At 39.2% G+C, this 18,090-nt stretch overlaps 1 protein-coding gene across 1 annotated transcript in view; it reads right to left on the bottom strand.

The window, feature by feature from the left end:
• Positions 1-18,090, bottom strand: part of TOP1 (DNA topoisomerase I) — an 84,416-nt gene that overhangs the window by 41,419 nt on the left and 24,907 nt on the right. Inside the window, exons 2-3 of the mRNA XM_022592407.3 lie at positions 13,487-13,589; positions 664-787 (exon numbers count right to left, since the gene is read on the bottom strand). The gene's annotated coding sequence lies outside the window, so the exon portion shown is untranslated. The remainder of the gene's footprint in view (positions 1-663; positions 788-13,486; positions 13,590-18,090) is intronic.

The raw sequence follows: 18,090 nt of genomic DNA, 5'->3' as shown, positions 1-18,090 counted from the left end.
ACACACCGGTACCAATGGAAGAATACAAAAAATAGCTCAGTGGCTGTCTCCAGAAAGGGAAAGATAGACGACAATGATTTGAGGGTAAAAGGGAGATGTATTTCTCACTACTATTCTCTATTTCATATTGTCTGAATTTAGCAAGTCCATCCAGCATTACCTTTTCAGAAACTAATATAAAAACTTTTTTTAAAAAGTCTATGCACAGTACTACTACTTATTCACAGCCAGATGTGCATGTCACATGTACCACCTTCTTCAGCCCAGGTGGGAAAAAAACAGATTTTACCAGCAATGAGCTCATTAGTTTACAAGCATCCCACAAAGTTTGTTCTACAGAGATTTGGCTAGCAGAATTAATTCTCCCCATGAAAGAAAACTGACTTTCCCAGAAACCCTACATCCCTCAATTTATCCATTTGCCATATAAAGTAAGGTAATGATATGGATAGGTTTGGTGCATGAAATACAGTGGTAAAGGGCTTTGGTTTTTATAGTTTAAGACTCTGGTTGGCTCTGACGTCTCCTGACACAGACCTTTTTCATTCAAAGGCCAGGGAATCTTACTAGTCAATGAAGGTACTTTCAATACCTGCTTTTACAGGTAAACAAAATGAAAAGTACATCCCACACCTCTTCATTCCCCACTGGAAAGTTCTGTACCTTTTCCTCCTTTCGTTTTTCCTTGTCTCTGTCCTTGTGTTTGTCTTTATGCTTCTCTGAACTTCCATCTTTGTGTTTGGTTTTCTCCTTCTCTTTGTGTTTCTTTTCAGAATCTTTATGTTCACTGTGAAAAATAAGACACAAACAGTTAGCAGAGTAGGGACAAACAGAGTAGGGACCACAGGGTTCATATCACAAGATTAACTCACAAGATACCCTGAGATAACATGAACCATGGAAACTTACAATGCTTTAAATAAATAGTCCTGACAGAAGGTTCAAGTAGAGGCTCTTGGCTACATCAGACTTTCTTTATCTTGCTTAATGTTTTAATTTTTTCGAAGGAGCAAAGGAATCAAATGGAAAAAACATAGTCATTCTAAACGTAACAGGACATTTTTTTAAGTTACTAAGACTATACAGCAAACCCACTGTATTTCTACAACATTCTACCAGCAGAAAACTATAATGAAAGCTCCAACTTGAGCTCTCACATCTGATGTGAGGAGGTAAAAACAGTTCACCAAAAATCATTTGGTGGCTCAGTGCCAGATGTGAGACATATCACAAATGTAGCCACGCCAGGGCTTTGTGCAGTAGCAGCCCAACACAGTCAGTGTTTCCTGCCAGCTTAGGAAAAGCTAGTCACTTCTAGCTTTTCTAGCTAGGGCTTATAAATCCTGCTTGGTTCTTTCCTCAGAATAAGAAAAGATCCATCTAAAAGCAAGGGCATTCCCTGTGCTAAATATTTAAAGCCTTACTTTTAAAGGGGTTTGTGGGCACAGTGGTAGCACTGTAAAAAGGTGCCGCTTCTCTGGAAAACAAAATATGACATTACAAAACAAGAGCCATTAAAGTGTTCATATCCTGGGTGTAGCTCCTGGAGATTTCTCTCTGGGTAAAACATTACAGAGAGATGTTCATTTTGATGCCTCCCATAACAAAAAACTAACAAGAACAAATAAACAAACAAAAAAGCACCAAGAAACCAGATACAGCCTTGGTAAATACCAAGAGGGAGAAACTGTGATATATCAAAGGTATACATCACAGTTATCATTATCATTATGTAGCTGTTATGCTATAATTTGTGAGTCCTACAAATATACATGGAAAATGTTTATGACACAAATGGAAAAAAGGAATATATAAAATGACTGCAGTTATATAAAAACATGCATGTAGACAAAGACTAAAGAGCAAAAATCACAAGCTGTATTTTAAGGTGAACACTGGATGACTATTTTCTTCAGTACACTGGGCAGGAGGTTTAGGAACCTTGCTCACCTCAGCAGCCAATATATTCCACAAGTTAACAAAAGAGAGCATGAATTCAAGTGCTATGAGTTGGGGGTCACCCCAGACACAGGACAGCTGACAGCAACCCCAGCTGACAGGGACAGTCAAACCTATAGGCAGCATCGGCTCTTGCCTTTCCCACCACAGACTGTATTTCCTATCTCACATTCACCACCTTCAGCCCAGGAGAAAAAAAACAGATTTTACCAGCAATGAGCTCATTAGGTTACAACCATCCCACGAAGTTTGTTCTAAAGAGATTTGGCTAGCGTACTCAGCCACATCAAAGGCCAAAAAGGGAGAAACAAATGATGGCGACCAGTTAGGTGAGAGCCCCAGAATGTGGATCAGGAGAGCATCGCTATCACTCACATCTCTGGGCACAAAAGGAGCCCCAACTAAAGACAGGAGTTTGGATAATAAATCAGCAGAAACTATGAATCCAGCCAGGAGGGCAGGGGGACTAGTATAAACAGGACTACAGATTTAGGGAAGACCCAGAACTACCACAGATGGAAAATAAAGCAGTGTCCACTTTCCTTGGTTGATGTACTCCTCCCTCTATGTTGTTCTCATTACGTTGTTATTTAGATGTGCCACACACTGAAAAGTAACAAATTTCTATACGAGCACACTTTTCTTTTAACTCTAGTATGCCTGGAAGCACATGATGATCAATTTTTCCCACCACGCTTTTTATTCTCAGCATTATTATGATGTCACTCTCTACTCAATGTGCTCTCTCTCATAATCTGTTTTTACCAAAACGCAATGTTTTATAAACAAATTTATCCTTTATTTTGTACAAAATGGCTCCCGATTACAATAACACTCTTACTTCCAGTTCTCATTAATTCTTCCAGCTTTAGAATGGTGAAAAAGCAAAGTTGCCAAGATTGCAATTGATTCTTTAGGAGTTTACGTATGTGAAATCATAGGCCCATGGTTTTGATACTACCAGCAAAATGTCTGAGCTTACTATTCTATATACAAGCACTGAAGTTTCAGTTTTTGTTTTGTTTTGAACATTAACTGTAAGAGGAATTAATGGTCATCTACAGAAGTTTCTGCCTAAAAGCGAAAAAGGTGGAAAATTACATCCATAATATTAATGGGTGGATATATACATCCCTCCCTAGACTAAGAAAAAAGAAAAATCTAAGCAAGCACTGTGCTGCTCAGTGCTTTCACATACATTATTTCATTCAGTCCTCACAACACCCGTGTGAAGTAGGCTTTATTATCCCCTTAGACTGATTTAGAAACACAAGAGCCAGTGGTTCAAAGTCTATTCAAAGTTACAATGTTAGAAAGAAGGGCAGTTGGGATTTAAACTGAGTATTTCCATCTCCAAGTTCAGAGCACTTTCCACTAAATCAATATCATTACAATTCCATGAAGTCGATAAGTACCACATAAGGGTAGCCTGGTGTTGTTAGAGACAAATGCATGTCCAGTCTGAGATTTGATGTATAAGATCAAAACTTTATTCTACCATCAGTGGAAACTTTCTAGAATAGAGACCTAGGATATCTGAAATGATAAAACCCTTGGGACAGCTACTTCTCATTTTGTCTTCCCATGAAACTCTAAATGGCTGACTTAGGAATCTAAGTTTAGGAATGCTCTATATTCCTTATTCCTTTATGCTCCACCTCCACGCCTCCCCCACCCCCACCCCCCTTGTTCTCTTTCTCAATGAAAGCAATTCTTAGAACATTAGTCTGTTTCACTAGAAAACTGGCTCTCTGGCCTTCTGGCAATCACAGCATGGGCACCGTAAGTATACACATAGGCCTCCAGTTTTCTGCTTTGCTATTCATTACCACACCAAACAGAGATCAGGGAAAAGAAGTCAACAAATGACATGGCGATGAGATAGTACCCAGGCCACCCCAGGAAAGTGAAAAAAGTCAGTACTTCCTCTGCCTGCTAACCAGAGGGAAATCTATTCAGGAAATTCAAAGTTCCTGCTAGAGTAGTAACCCCTTTGTAGGTCATAATTAATCACAAAGACCAAAATGAGATGAAACTATCAACTTGACTTTCCAAAGGCAACTCACTCTCCTCTATTCCCAACTGTTTAGATATAAGAGAACAAGTTTAGATTTTTAGACTAAGTGAGTTCCGGTGATTCAGGGTTAAGGAACATCTTGTGGTACAATGCATTCCATTGGGGACTATTAGAAATACGGGTTTATGAAGCCCTATTAAGTCTCCTGGACACAATGCTAACATCGTATCTACGTGTCAGGTGCTGTTCCTGTCCCTGCCTCCAGAAATAGACAGCAGAGCACCGGGGGTCCTACCCCTCATCCATAACCCCACACCGACAGAAGTGCTGCCAAAGAGCGAGCCTCAGTGGTAGTCTTTCCTAGGAATCTACCTGAAGTAAGTAGCAGATGCACTTGGGGGTCAAAGTCCTATCATACAGAAGCATGTCTAAGGCTGTGCCATGGAAGTCACAAGCAGAATTTGGCCAGTGGTAGAAAATGCAGCCAATCTGGATCAGTTAGGCTGACTCATCACCATTCAGGATTTCCTAACATGTACCTCTTTTTCCAAGACTTAAAATTGGCTTGACTTTCACACTGGCTTAAAGGGCAGCACCTTTCCACTTATGATAGTGAGATGATGGAAATTCTGTCCAGTGCAGAAGAGGAGTTCATATGCTGACTACCTGTTTTAAGAGACATTACCCAGGGCTTCCCTGGTGGCGCAGTGGTTAAGAATCTGCCTGCCAATGCAAGGGACACGGGTTCGAGCCCTGGCCTGGGAAGATCCCACATGCCTCGGAGCAACTAACCCTGTGCGCCACAACTACTGAGCCTGAGCTCTAGAGCCCGCAAGCCACAACTACTGAGCCCATGTGCCACAACTACTGAAGCCTGCGTGCCTCGAACCCGTGGCTCTGCAACAAGAGAAGCCACCGCAGTGAGAAGCCCACGCACCGCAATGAAGAGCAGCCTCCGCTCACCGCAACTAAGACTGAGACACGGGAAGATTCAGTAACTTGCCCAAGGAAATACATCTAACGAACAATAACTAGGACTTAAACTCAGGCAGTCATGCATTTGACCACTCTGGTGCCTTACTCCCCAAACAAAGCAAAAACGAAACACTGCTAAGGGGAGAAGAAGCCTCTTTATCTTCTGCGAATAGGACCTAGCCACTAATGGCTAAGAGAACAAACTCATTCCAGCAATCTGCCCACTTCCTCAAGGCAGCAGACCCCTGCAGGTTGCAGCCAATGGAGTCACAGGGGATTCCTATGGGAGAGCCTAGAAAGATTCCAAGCTGTGAAAGGAGGAAACCCTTCAAAGGAAAGCAGACAATTAGAGCTTAAATAGTGTTTGTTCAATTAAACATTCTAGGAGGTAAATTCAAAAGTTGCCTCTTGAAAAAATGCAGCAGCTAGTTTCTGAAAGGCTCTGAGAAATGAAGATTTCTCAGTGCTCATCCACCATGAATAGGTTACTAAACAAAATCCCAAGAATTATTAAAACTTGGGAGTTGAGTGGAATCTTAGAAATTATTTAATCCTTTGTTTGCAGGCCAGAGCAGATAAAGGGATGTGCCCAAAGATGCCAAAGCTGATACACATTCTGAACTCCCATTCCTCCCCTAAGTTCTTTATCTCTACCAATAGGGTAAACAGTCACACAGTTATCCAAGCTAGGAATCCTTTTTCTTAGACCCCCTCATGCCACTTGTGGCTACGTCCTATATTTCCCTTTCTCAACTATTTTCAAAGGCTTCTTGCCCCTTTAGAATCAAGTCCCAGCTTCTCAAAATAGCATTTAATAGTTCTGCCTCAAGCAACTTTTTGGAGCCCTCATTTTCTAACCCATCCTGTTAACCCAGGCATCCACCTAACTGGATTCTTCTCAGAGCAAAGTACATTACAATGCTTCCATATTTTGTTTATGCTTTCTCGCTGTCTGGAATGTCACTCTTTCTAGCCATCACCTTCCCTTGACAAGATCTTAACCATCTTTCCATGGCTAGCTCAAATACCCTTTCCACCATTAAATCTTTAAAAAAAAAAAAAAAAAAAGACTGTAGGTCATTATAATAGGGCTAGATATCAATGAAAACCAGGGCACCAAAATAGAAGTTATCAATAAGTAACTACTAAATTAGATTCAACTACCAAAATCAACAGCTTCAATTTATCTGAATGATATTCTACCAGGCTTTGTGGTAATCATAATAATCTCAATTACTGAGTATGTTACAGTTTCCAAAGAGCTTTTATCTGCATAATTACATTGAATTCTCCCGCAACACACTTGAAAGCTTGACCAGGCTAGTATTGCTATCAACACTCAACCAAAATGGGAAAAGACCCAGAAGTTAAGCGGCTTGGATGAGGACCCACAGCTAGTAAATGATAAAACCTAGCTTCTCCACTTCTATTTTAGTGTGCTTTCCACTACATCACATTGACTCCCATGTGAATGGTGGTGGTACTCAGTTTTCTCATTTCTAAACTACCCAATCTTCTCTATTTACCTATGTTAACTGTCCATTTCCCCCAGGGAGGGTGATATAGGGACATGTAGATAAATGGAGGGCTTCAGCAACAGCTCACAAAAAAAGCAGTAAACAATCTTTTAAATGTGATTACTTTCAGAAAAACTGCCCCTAATCTGAGAACCAGTTGCTTAATTCCAGTGCATTTCCCTATGAGCCTATGTTCTCTCAACTCTAATTCAGGTAGGATTTGGAACTGAAGGGAAAGCAGAAACCAAAAGCATCCTTATTCTCACACTGACTGTACAAATTAGCACTGCCAATGTGGCTGGAAAAGCACTTCCCTTACTATTTCACAGTAGTTCTATCTTCCCTGGCCTTCCACAAAATTGTCACTCCACCCTGAGTGTCAGGTTTAAAAATGACAAGAGATGCACACAGTCAAAAGCTAGCAGGAGAAATCTTATGTTTCACATGTGACAGTCCTTTGTTTTCTAAAATCAAGCCTCCCTCCCCCGCAATTGCTTTTAATTATGTTGTATATATAAGAGGTCTAGTATTAAAGATAACTTATGCTAAGAATGCAACCTTTCAAGAGAAGTATCTGGTGAGATCCCACAAGTCCAGTGATTCTTTAGCATCTGGTAAGAGTACTCCTTTTATTTCTTTAGAGAGGATTTATATATTGCTTTAAAGGACCTCAAGTACTAAATATCAATGCTAATGGAAAGAAGCAGTATCAGAGACAAATAACAGAAGAAATTATTTTTATTTGACTTTGGTAGAAACTTCCTGTGATGTTACAGGCCAGAGAGTCAGAGATGGGGTTTTCACAGGGTCAGAATTTAATGAGATTAATACTTCTAATGCCAAAAACTTTAGGGATTTGGGGCCCAAAGAAAGAGGCAGCGCCTGAAATGATCTGGCATTTTAAAACCTAAGCTGCCGACAATATGCATATGAGAAAGAGATGCTTGTATTTAAACACAGTTTAGCAACACAACTAACCTTTCTTAGGGAGGGAGATTGTTTTGTTATGTTTTGTTTTTTACTGGAAGGAATAATGTAGTGGGAGAAAAATCATACTAGGACTCAGAAGCCCTGGTCTCTTATCCTCGCTCTGCTACCACCCTGCCATGTGACTTTGGGCATGTCACCTCAGACTCATGTCCACACAAAAAAGAGATGAGGTGGAATGATCTTTAACACCCCTTCCCCTATTTTGCACCTTGAATTAGAATAATAAAAGGAGAAAGCATATGAATAAGATGGGATCTCCTAAGAGGTAGGTCTAAATCCCATTCTAGCTCTCAAAGGCTTGTTTCCCATCCTCTGACACTCCAAATATGCAGTACATATTACTATGCAGGACAAAGAGGCCTCCTGGATTTGGGTCCTAAGTGTAGCCTAATGAAAAATGACTGATGCTAATATCTAGCAGAGAAGGAGGGAATACAGAAACACATTACTGTAGAACTTGTTTCCTCATATAGATAGCCACAAAATTAGGCAGGGTTGATGATCAAGGTGTTAAAGTGAAGCATTTTGGAACAGAACATACTACATCTTAATTATTCTGGGCTTCAGAGGTGATTAAACAATCCTCAAGGTTTCCTTAATGTGCTAAGAAGAAAAATGAAGAAACCCAAAACTACCGTTAAGATCAGAAGTCACTTAAAAAGGAACACAGTGTACAGGATTTTACTGGACAATAACCAACACACTTGCTTTGTTGCAAAGAGGTAGTGTGTCAGGAGAGGTTAAAACAGGAAGCATTTAAAAGTCTGCTTACAACACATCATCTGGTTAAACTGTCTTAAACTTACTCACATGTGAATTAGAGATCCAGGGCTAGATTTAGTCATATATAAACAGAAACTCAGAGCAGGTTCTTCCAATGCCTTTTGGCAAACAGGCTACTGTTTTCTCAAGTATTCTGATTAGAAATGAAGAAAATATTAAAAGGCACAAAATTGCGTAGAACAAATTCCTGATTGCCTATGCTATAATCTTGGAAAAGCATGCTTTTAATAGATGTACAAAATATTATCTCCTCACATCTGTAGAGCAGATCACAGTTAAAGAGCTTTCATACTTATTGACTCCCAGGGTCCCTTCTGAAGCATGTATTAATGCGGGGAAACTAAGGAAGACGAGAAAGCTCAGTTGAGGAAGGTTAGATAACCTAGTCAAGATCTCACGAGACCTAAGTGGACAGACCAGACCAGAGGTCTTCTCCTAGATACAGGCAAGAAACCACTGTGGACTTTTCAAGAAAAATGATGCCAAAATTACATCCTTTATTTTTAAAAAGGAGATTCTGGCAAAACAGGAGAGGGCCAAATTTATATCCCGAAGTCTTTTATGCCACTTCTACCTAATCTTTTCTCCCATCACAATTGCAAATTATGGTTGGTGAAGTAAGATGTATCAGAGAGTAAGAGATCCATTTTTAAAAGCTTATGGTTTACACGGATGAAACCCACACCCCCTGCAGTGGAAGCCTGGAGTCTTAACCACTGGACCACCAGGGAAGTCCCTGTTTTTCTTTAATTAACAATAATCTTTTGACCTTCCTACTACCTGGTTTCTTGCAAAAACTCCTATGTATCCTGGCTCCTCCCTTACCTCTTCAGAGCAGTCCCTCAGAGTCATCTGAGAGGCTGTCTTCCAGGCTTAAGTCCCTCAGCAAGTCCGTCAAATAAAACGTAATTCTCAACTTAAAAAAAAAAAAAAAAAAAAAAAAAGCTTATGGTTTAAATAGTAACTTCTATCTTTTTAAAGTCTTTTTGGACAGATTTCAGGTAACATGAAAATTAGTTTTTCTTCATCTGATCTGTAAGCATTTTCCTCAGATGATGAAGTTCTTCATGGTCAAGACTATCTCACATTTTTTGGCACTTCACATCAACTAGCACATCATAAACATGGCAAGCAAGATAATTCTTCTTTGACATGATCAGCAATTCTACTCCTAAGTATACACCCAAAAGAATTGAAAGCAGGGACTCAAACAGACACTTGTACACCCATGTTCTTAGCAGCATTATTCACAACAGCCAACAGATAGAAACAACCCCAAGTATCCATCAACAGATGAATGAATTTTTAAAAATGTGGTAGACATACAACGAAATATTAGTCAACTATAAAAAGGAATGGAATTCTGATATTTGACAAAATGGATGAACCTTGAAAACATTATGCTAAGAAAAATAAGCCAGACACAAAAATGACAAATATTTTATGATTCCACTTACATGAGGTAGCTAGAGTGGAAAAATTCACAGAGATAGAAAGTAGAAGTTGCTAATGGATGGGGGGAAGGGGGATGAGGAGGTATTATTTAAGAGGTTCAGAGATTATTTGGGATGACGATAAAGTTCTGAAGATGGATACTGGGGATGGTTGCACAATATGGTGAATGTACTTAATGCCACTTCAAAATGGCAAACTTTATGTTATGCATATTTCACCACACACACACACACACACACACAAAGGTATTTGAGATGTGGGATGGCCAAAGGGAACCATCCTATAGCATTGAGAATATATGAAAAGGAGAGAGAAGATGGTAACTGGTGTAACCATAGGTCAACCACTCATTGATTCAATAAACATACACTACTAAGTACCACCTATCTGCCAGGTACTATACTAAGCCTTGAGGATGTAAAATGAATACAACAGACCCCAACATTGTTCCCAGGGACCTCAAGAGTCTAATAGGGCACACAGAAAAGTAAACAGACAGTTACAACACCACCACAACTGGTAATTACTGTGATAGGGATATATTCAAGGTGCGAGGGAACTCATAAAAATTTAATATGAGGGTGGAGGGCATAAAGGATACCTGAAAGAAGTAAACTCTATGCTGCAACTAAAAGAATGTTCTTAAGAGGGCAACAGAGTATTCCAGAACCAGTAACAGCATATTTTAAAACCTAGAGTATTCAGAAGACATGCTGTGTTTGGGGAACTGAAAAGAAGTTCAGGGAGACTGGAAATGGAATGTGAGAGAAGGGTAAATGGCAAGAGAGGTGGCAGAGGAAGAGAGCCAAAAACTTAAGAGAATCACTCTGTGAACTGGAATGAGAAGATGAAAAAGGTGGCCAGAAAAGTGGAAAGCCAAGGGAAGCTGGTTTCAAGGAGAAGGCCTGGGCCCAGAATATGGTATATCTTGGCAAATGTTCCATGTGTATTTTACTGTTGAGCGTAATATTCTATAAATGTCAATTAAATCAGGTTGGTTGATGATGTTCAAAGTCTTCTATATCCTTAATGCTTTTCTCTCTGCTTATCAATTGAGAAAGAGGTAGTAAAATCTAACTATAAATATGAATTATTTTTCTTTGCAATTCTATCAGTTTTTACTTCATGTATTTTGAGGCTCTGATATCAGTGTATAAACATTTATAACTGCTATGTCCTCCTGATTAATTGGCCCCTTTTTATCATTATGAAATGAACTTCTTCATTACTGGCAATATTCTTTGCTCTCAAATCTACTTTGGTAGATATTAATATATGCTGGACACCTACAAACTGAAGAAAAGATGCATGTGAACTGAGACTGGATTCCACTACTAAAATTAATATCACTAGACTAATGAAAATGGAAACTAGATAACCAAGTGGTAAGAAATGAGTGAGTGGTGGGGAAAGACCACAGGACTGGACTTCCCTGGTGGCGCAGTGGTTAAGAATCCACCTGCCAATGCAGGGGACATGGGTTTGATCCTTGGTCCAGGAAGATCCCACATGCCGTGGAGCAACTAAACCCACGCACCACAACTACCGTGCCTGTGCTCTAGAGCCTGCGAGCCACAACTACTGAGCCTGCGAGCCACAACTACTGAGCCCATGTGTCACAACTACTGAAGCTCACGTGCCCTAGAGCCCACGCACCACAACTACTGAGCCCACGCACCCTAGGGCCCATGCTCTGAAACAAGAGAAGCTACCGCAATGAGAAGCCCACACACCGCAACGAAGAGTAGCCCCTGCTCGCCGTGACTAGCGAAAGCCTGTGTGCAGCAATGAAGACCCAACGCAGCCAGAAAGTTAAAAAAAAAGAAATAAAATTAAAAAAAAAAAGAAAAAGACCGACCACAGGAGTGATAGATGATTTTGTGAAGAAACATCCTCACTAGAGAAATTAATCTGGTTAATGATTCATAAAGACTTATTAATTTAAAATTTTCATTTAAAATAGTTAAAAATTTTTCATTACTCATAAAAAGAACAGACTTAGAATTCTCACTTTATCTTTTTTCTTGATAAGCCTTATTTTTTTATAACTTTTAAAAATAAAAGTAGCATATACACATAATTATATTCTGATCGTATGTGCAGAGTTCAGAGTTATCACAAAATAACGATAAATATGTGATTACCACCAAAGTTAAGAAAAATACCATTGATACCCCACCAGAAGTTCCCCTCATACCATTTTACAATTGCTACCCTTCCTTCCTTCCCAAAGATAACCATGACTCTGAATTCTAAAGGTCTTGATTAATTTTTTTGTCTTTGAACTTCAAGTAAATTGAAGCATACAATATGTATTTTTTGGCTGGTTTATTTCACTCAACATAGGTTTGTGGAATTCACCTATGCTTATTACTTTAACAGTAGTTATTTCATATTTATTTATATATAGTATCCTAAGATGTGAATATACCACACTTTATCCATTTTACTATCAATGAGCATTTAGGAGATTTTCACTTTGGGGCTATTAAAAGCAATGCAGCTCTGAATAGCTTTGTACATGCCCTTTGGTGCACAAATACACACATTTCTGTTGAGAACACATTCAGGAACGGAATTCTTAAGTTATAGGGTATACATATGTTAACTTTAGAAGACACTGCTAAGTAGTTTTCCAAAATGATTTAACAATTTATAGTCCCATCAGAAATGGGATTGATCCACATCATTGTAAGATCTTGGTATTAGTGTTATTTTAATATTTAGCCATTATTACAATGTGTAGGATATTATATTGAGGTTGCATTTCCCTGATGAATAATGTTGAGCGTCTTCTAGTATTTTTATTGGCCATGTGGATATCTTCTTTTGTGAAGAGCTTACTCAATCCTCTCATGAATTTTTCTGTTGGATTATCTGCCTCATTTTTATTCATTTGTAGAAGGTTTCTGTATATATTGGACAAGAAACTTTTGACTATTATTTATGTTGAAAATATCTTGTCCACAGACAATAAGCCAACCTAATGAAGTAGTTCTAAGAGACTCTAGGCTACAGGCACTTGTGCCAATAAATGACTGAACTTTATGTTCCCTCTACCAAAACTTTGGCCACTATGAGAATACCCTATGGCTTTCTCACCAACAACTGCCTTTAACTCAAAATGGAAGTTTAAGTCCTCATTTTCAATAAGTGGTCCTATATCCAAAGATAACCTAAGTCTCTGGGCTTAACCACTTGTCTCCTACATCAAAAAAATGGAAGCAAAATGAACAAGAAAACATCTTTCTGATTCCTTTGGATCCCAGAGGGCAGCACCGCTGAGTTTCATTTACATTGGTGGTTATTGGCTTTTGTGAGAGCTGAACTCTTCTGGTAACCTGACGAAAGCTAGGAATGTTCTCTCCTGGAATATCTCATATACCCCAACCTTTTGTATATGATTTCAGGGGCTTATAAACCATGGAAGCCTAAGTTAAGAATTTTTAAATTTATACCCTTTAAAGTACGGAAAGAAGAAAAATATATATCTATCAAGTCTCCAGTCCAGTCACCTTTTATCAAGGCAAGCTCTCTGGACACTTGATTAAATGCCATCATGAGTTAACAATTCACCATATTTGCTTTGTACATCCTGATCTGAAAAATGGCATCCCCAGGAAGCATGAATTGTCAAGGCCATCCTCTTAACAACTCTGGAATCAAAGTCTCTGCTGACTTTGCTATCCATGGTATTTACCTGTGGTTCAAGTTAAGGCCTGTTCCAGGTGAGCCAAACCATAGCCAACCCACTGCTGAATGATGAGGGACTTGCTGGTTCAACCCTTACCTGTTGCTATGCTTGGACTTTTCTCGGTCCTTCTCCTTGTCCTTCTTGTGTTCTTTGTGCCGGTGTTCTCGATCTTTATGTTTATCTTTGTGTTTATGAGAATCTGTAACCATAAGAGATGAGTCAGTAAAGAGCAGTCATGAGCTATCTCCTGCCCACCTACCTTGACAAGCTGGTCAAGAAGCACAATGACAGGATTTAAATGGCATGGTAGCCATAATAGCACATTCCATTGGAGGGAAAGATTTCACAAAGCAGCCCAGACAAGGCATCCCATTACCCTGCCTCTAAAACCAAGATGTGTTACAAATAAGCAGGAAGGGGAGGGGACCCAATTCTACCATAAAAGGAAGCAACAGTTTGGTATTCTTCTCGTAGATCAGGTACTATGAAGACTAAGCCATAAATGATTCGAAGGGATAAATCTTGAACACTGACTTTCAAGATCAGATGGTTAACTATGTAACTTCTGGAAAATTCAAACCTTAAGAGATACCTGTTTTTTAAATCAACTTCAATGAAGTATAATTTCTATACAGTAAGATATACAATTTCAAAGATACAGTGTGATAAGTCTAGCAAACATATGCACAGATATAATCCCCACCACAATCAAAATTTAGAACAATTCCATCATCCCCGGGAGTCTCCCTTGTGCCCATTCCCAGTCAATCCCCATTCTCCATCACCAGCCCAAAGCAACCACTGATCTGCTAGCACAATGAATTAGATTTGTCTACATTTCTAGTTTCATATGAATGAAATTACAGAATTTACTCTTTTGTGTCTGACTTCTTACGCTTAGCAAAATATTTTTTTACATTCAACCATGTTGCTGGATGTATCAGTAATTGGTTAGATTTTTATTAGAATGGTATCCCATTGTGTGGATACACTGCAATTTATTTATCCAATCACCTGTTGATGGACATTTGAGTTCTTTTCAGGCATTGGTTTTTACGAATAAATCTGTTATGAACTTTCATATACAAGTCTTTGTGTAGATGTGTTTTCATTTCTCTTGGGTACATACTTAATAGTGAAGTTATAGGGTCATACGGTAAGTATATGTTTAACCTGATAGGAAACTGCCAAACTGTATTCCCAAGTGATTGTATCATTACACATTCCCACCACCAACGGATTAGAGTTCCAACTGCTACAAATTCTCACCAATACCTAGTATTATCAGTCTCTAATTTTAGCCATTCTAGCAGGTATGTAGTGGTATCTCACTGTGGTGCTTTTTTTTTTTTTAATAAATAATTTATTTATTTTTGGCTGCGCTGGGTCTTCATTGCTGCACGCAGGCTTTCTCTAGTTGCAATGAGCGGGGGCTACTCTTTGTTGTGGTGTGCAGGCTTCTCATTGCAGTGGCTTCTCTTGTTGCAGAGCATGGGCTCTAGGTGCGCGGGCTTCAGTAGTTGTGGCACGCAGTCCCAGTAGTTGTGGCTCATGGGTTCTAGAGTGCAGGCTCAGTAGTTGTGGTGCACGGGTTTAGTTGCTCTGTGGCATGTGGGATCTTCCTGGGCCAGGGCTCGAACCCGTGTCCCCTGCATCAGCAGGCGGATTCTTAACCACTGCGCCACCAGGGAAGTCCCTCTCAGTGTGGTTTTAATCCAGTTTCCTGATTAAATGATGGGCAACTTTTCATGTGCAGATTGGCCACTCATATATCTCCTTCAGTAAAGTATCTCTTCAAATCCTTCCCCCACTTAAAAAAATTTGTCTTATTCCTAAGTTGTAAGAGTTCTTTATACATTATCCATTACAAATTTTTGGTTAGACATGTGTATTGTGAATATTCTTTTTTTCTAGGAGCTTTACAGAGGTAAGGGACAGGGAACATTTTTTTAATCTATAAAGATGTCTAGTTGTTCTAGCACCATTTCTTGAAAAGACTGCCTTTTCTCCATTGAATTGCCTTAGGCCTCTTTACTGGAAATGACCACATAATCATCGATCTGTTTCTGGACCCCATTTTATCCTACACACACACACACTATCTTGACTACTAAAGCTTCACAGTAGAGCTTTTTTCCATAGTAAGTTTTGATATCAGGTAATATAAGTACTTTAACTTTGTTCTTTTTCAAAATTGTTTTGGCTATTCTGTCTTCTGTATGTCCATATAAATTTTAGATTCAGTTGGTTGATTTCTTTAAAAAGAAAAAAAAAAGCCAGCTGGGAGTTTGTGTTCATAGGACAATTTGGAGAGATGTGACATCAAAACATTACTGTGGGGCTTCCCTGGTGGTACAGTGGTTGAGAGTCCGCCTGCCAATGCAGGGGACACAGGTTCGTGCCCCGGTCCAGGAAGATCCCACATGCCGCGGAGGGGCTGGTCCCGCGAGCCATGGCCGCTGAGCCTGTGCGTCCGGAGCCTGTGCTCCGCAACGGGAGAGGCCACAACAGTGAGAGGCCCACGTACCGCAAAAAAAAAAAAAAAAATTACTGTGTCTTTGCATCCACGAACATGGTATCTCTCTCCACTTTTTTAAGTTAGTGACTCTCAAATTTTAGTGTATCAGAATTAACCCAAGGGCATATTAAAAATGCAGCTCACTGGGGACATGTGACCCCAATGTTGAATATGAATCAATTAGAAGTTTATGTATCCAACACATGTGGTAGTTTTAAAATATGTCCAACAGATTCTTTCATACTCTTCCTTTCAAGGTGTGGCCTAATTTCCTGCTCCTTAAATATGGGCTGGACTTAGTGACTCCTAAAAACAGGATAAAGTGGAAATGTCAGTGTGCAATTTCTAACACCAGGTCATAAAAGGCACTGGATCTTTCTCCTTGCCCTGGAGGAATCCAGTTGCCATACTGTTAGGACATCCAAGCAGCCCTATGGAGAGGCCCATGTGGTGAGGAACTGAAACTTCCCGACAATAGCTATGCGAATGAACCACCTTGGAAGTGGGTCCTCAATTAAGCATTCAGATGACCGCAGTCTCAGACTCTGAGCCAAAACCACCCAGCTAAGCTGTTCCTGGATTCCTGGTTCACACAAACTGTGTAAGACAAATGTTTGTTATTTTAAGCCATTAAATTTTGAGATAACATGTTTAATAGCAATAGATAACAAACAATAATGTATAGGCAATGTGTGTGTTCACACTACTCCTGTGGCAAGAAAAGAAGCCACATTTGGCACAATCCATTAAGTATCTATTCTGTGCCAGGCCCTAGGGAAACAGAAATTTGCATGACCGTACCCCTAGCTGTAAGAAATTCTCATCCCACAGAGATGGGAAAATAAAATCATATGGTGTCAGAAATAGGACTTGAACCCAATCTTCCATGTAGCATAAAGAACCCTCCAATTTCTGAAAATCTCAAGTCTACAATTTTAAAATGCTGAGTCAATCTGATACAAAGTTGGTGGCCCCTGTTCACTTGACAATAATTAATACCCTCATTACTTCTGTGCCCAACTAGCACTTGTGGTTAAAACCACAATAATGACAAAACATGCCACCAGCACTACAACCTGGAATGAAGTCTGTGTTGTTTGATTTTGTTTACAGGCCAGATTTAGCAAACAAGAAACAGAACATTAGGATCTGCTATTATGGCACAAGCATATGGCAGGGACATAATATATTAAAAAAAAAAATTACTCTGTGTATAATTCAACAAACACAGAAACATGTCCAAAAAGACTAGAAGATAGACACCAAATGTTAAAAGTAGTTTGGGTGGTAAATTTATAAGCAGTTTGAGTTTCTGTGTGTATACTTTGCCTTGTTTTCCAATTTTTTCCCAAGATGAGTCACTTTTATAATAAAAAAGAGAAGTTATTTTTTTAAAATTACCCAGCTTTAAAAATTTATTTTGACAAGTACTGGTGTACACAAGGAAAACGTATTATTAGCTCACTAAAAAGCACTAAATTTAAAGAAAAAGAAAACTAAGTAAAAGTTGAAAATAATTCCAGGTAGGTTTTAGATAACCAGTCTGCCCAAAACATTGTTTTAAGTGCACAAAACCTCAGAATCGATTTTGAAAGCCAGGTCCCCAATTCTTTCAATTGCTAATCTAAAAACATAAAACCAAAATGTCTGGTGAGAAACTTAAAGTTGTAGCTGAAAATCCCACTAGTGCAAGTAAGACCTAGGTCAAAGATCTGAAACCCAAGTGCCCCTAATTTTAAAAGTTATTACATGTCTCCTGTATGCTCAAATTGTGCTATGTGTGATGTGACAGGTACCAAAAAGAATAATATGTGACAACTTCTTCAAATATCTGAATAGCTATAGTATAGTTCCACATGGCAGCCTGGGCCTTCTGAGGAGAAATGACAGGGAGGCAAAATGGAATGAGGCATCTCATGAACACCAAAAGTGTGTAAACAAGCTAAATTACCAACTGACAGGGAAACCACCATAGACATGATCTGCACTATGTAAACTGATAGATAAATAACCTTTAAAGATGCATACGCAAGTACTTCCAGGTGAAGGATGTCTGCAATTAGCTTTAAAATACTCTCAGGCAAAAAAGAAAAAATTGGAGCAATATGGGAATAGAGAAAACAAGATTGACAAGAGGTTGATAGTTATTGAAGTGAGCAGATAAGATACGTGGGAGTTCACT

Source organism: Delphinapterus leucas, chromosome 15 (genome assembly GCF_059928025.1).
Source record: "Delphinapterus leucas isolate spDelLeu-1000000601 "Yukka" chromosome 15, BTC_Dleu_Yukka2, whole genome shotgun sequence".
In the NCBI taxonomy this organism is placed as follows: domain Eukaryota; kingdom Metazoa; phylum Chordata; class Mammalia; order Artiodactyla; family Monodontidae; genus Delphinapterus; species Delphinapterus leucas.
Note: the sequence above shows the minus strand (reverse complement) of the source record. Positions and strands in the feature narration are given on the sequence as shown.